Raw genomic sequence first — 2354 nt, forward strand, 5'->3', positions numbered from 1 at the left:
CTACCCTCTGGATGCGACCATCTCACCAATTCCTCACCCCCCGGACAGTCCACCCATCAAATCCATACCTCCCCAGTTTAGGGAGAAGGATGTTGTGGGGGACCGTGTCCAAGGCCTTACAGAGGTCCAGATAGACGACATCTGTAGCCCTTCCTGTGTCCACTGATGTAGTCACTCCATCATAGAAGGCCACTAGGTTAGTCAGGCAGGACTTGCCCTTGATGAAGCCATGCTGGCTGTCTTGAATCACCTCCCTGACCTTCACGTGCCTTAGCATAGCTTCCAGGAGGATCTGTTCCATGATCTTCCCAGGCACAGACATGAGACTGACTGGCCTGGTTTTAGAAGAAAAAATAAATTCTTTGCAATTACATTTGTTCTAGATATATCAAGACTTAAATCTTATTGAAAGCAGCTACATCTATTGATTGTACATAATCTTCAAAAGCTGTTATTCTCTCTTCCAGCATATCTGTTCCAACTTTATCATCAACAACACACTGGATCTGAAGCTTTTTGATACCATAGCCGACCGGTACCAGCTTGGAAGATCCCCAGACCAAGCCATCTGCCTGAATGCTTCAAACACACTCCTCTAGTTTGGCCACGTCTGTCTCATCATCCCAAGGTTTTACATCAAGCAAGGTTGATGATTTGGCAACAACAGCTGGTTTTTTGGACTTCTTTGATTCATATTGGGCCAGATGTTCTTCCTTCAGTTTCTTTGCTGCTTCACTTTCCTCCTTGTCGTCAGATCCAAAAAGATCAATGTCATCATCATCTTTGCTATCTGTGGCTGCACCTGTTGTGTCCTCCACATCAGCAGGGCCGTATTTCCCCAAAGCCTTCTTTACTCCTGGCAAGCTTGCCTTTTGCTTTTTGTACGACTTGATATGATTGTACCACCGAAGAGCATGAAACAAGTCTGCAGAAGGTGGGGCAGCGATTGCTTCAAAGACTGCTATATCAGCCTGAGAAGGGACATACCCCTCAATATAGCTCCTGTCAGCCGGAAAGTCATTGAGGAACCGGAGGCCAGCAGCGGACTTAAGGTCCCCGAAGCCCATGACGGCAACAATGTGGCACACACGCTCCCACCCGCACCCTGAGCCTGACCGCCGTGCAAAGAGTACGTATCACCAGTGTACTACCACCAGTTCACTGTTTAATCAGCCTGGACTGTCAGAGGTTGCCTGGTAGCAAAAGGCACTGGCTGGGGGAAGCAAAGCTCCTTCTTTCCAGCAGGAATTCCCAAATTGTCTTGTTCTGGAGCAAAGGGGGTGGGGTGTCCAGTGCCATTACAGTATAAACACACAGTTGCATCAGTACTAGTTACCTTGGACCATTTCAGAGTCCAAATTGCCTGAGCTTCCCTGTCCTCTTTGAAGCACTAGTTCAGCATACGGGTTCATCCCCCTGCAGTGACATTGCTAGCTGAGATTTCCCACTCAGGTTTCAAGTTGGCCCATGTGTCTGGTTCCCCGTACTCTGGGTGGGCACCTGAGTTTTGGGTCCACTAGTTCTGCTCTGGGCTCTTGTTGCAGCACTGTGCAGATATGCACTGATGTCCCACATTGCCTCCATCTAAAAACACCTTTTCGCCCTCAGAAACACACACCTTCTTGGGACACACATGCACCACACACATCCACTCCTGACTGTGCTGCTCAGCCACAACTAAGAGGGCTCTTTGCACGGAAAGTTGGCAGCTTCCCCTGGCTGGCATAATGCAAGTTCAAAGGGCCACGGACTTTGGCTGCTTTTCAGGCTGCTTTTTCCCGCCTCTGCCTTTAGCCAGTATTTGCGGAGCGGCGGCTTCCCTGTAGCTGTGTGTTTTCAGGTTTGGGCAAGGATGTCCCTTCCTGTGCAAGGACACTGGGACTATCCTTGGCCTGCAGCTCCCTGCCTGCCCTGCTGCTTCAGGACGTCCCAGTCGATTTGAGGGAGCAGTAAGCAATGGAGAGAGGCTTTTCTAGTAAAACCAGAAGCTCCTGAAAAATTTCCAAACAAGGATTCAGTGAGCATCTCAGGGGGTTTGTGTGTGTGCGTGTGTGTGTGTGTGTGTGTGTGGCGGGGGGAAAACCCCTTACCGATTTTGTGTATGCATTTACCAGAGGTCTCCGGATGCTGCAGCTCCCCATTACGTGCCAGCCAGGCTGCGTTTCCTCACACCCCGGTCTACATCGTGGTTGCAAAACCGTCCAGCCACATCCCCCCCTCCTTGCAGAGCCGGGCTCCCCGACATCTCCTGCAGCCCGCTGCTAAATGCTTTTTGGCCGCACCCCATCTCCTCCCCAGCCGTTTCCCCGTCCTCTTCCCTCCGGAGCGCGGCGTGGCCGGGAGGTGGCACTGTG

At 51.1% G+C, this 2354-nt stretch overlaps 1 pseudogene across 1 annotated transcript; it reads right to left on the reverse strand.

Moving 5' to 3' along the window:
- Nucleotides 1-363: 363 nt before the first annotated feature.
- LOC103906467 lies at nucleotides 364-1115 on the reverse strand (annotated as a pseudogene). The gene has a single exon (XR_658007.2). The product of XR_658007.2 is annotated as an elongation factor 1-beta pseudogene (transcript).
- Between the last annotated feature and the right edge of the window lie 1239 nt (nucleotides 1116-2354).

The sequence above is a fragment of the Aptenodytes forsteri genome, unplaced genomic scaffold, assembly GCF_000699145.1.
Source record: "Aptenodytes forsteri isolate BGI_AS27 unplaced genomic scaffold, ASM69914v1 Scaffold56, whole genome shotgun sequence".
Classification (NCBI taxonomy): Eukaryota; Metazoa; Chordata; class Aves; order Sphenisciformes; family Spheniscidae; genus Aptenodytes; species Aptenodytes forsteri.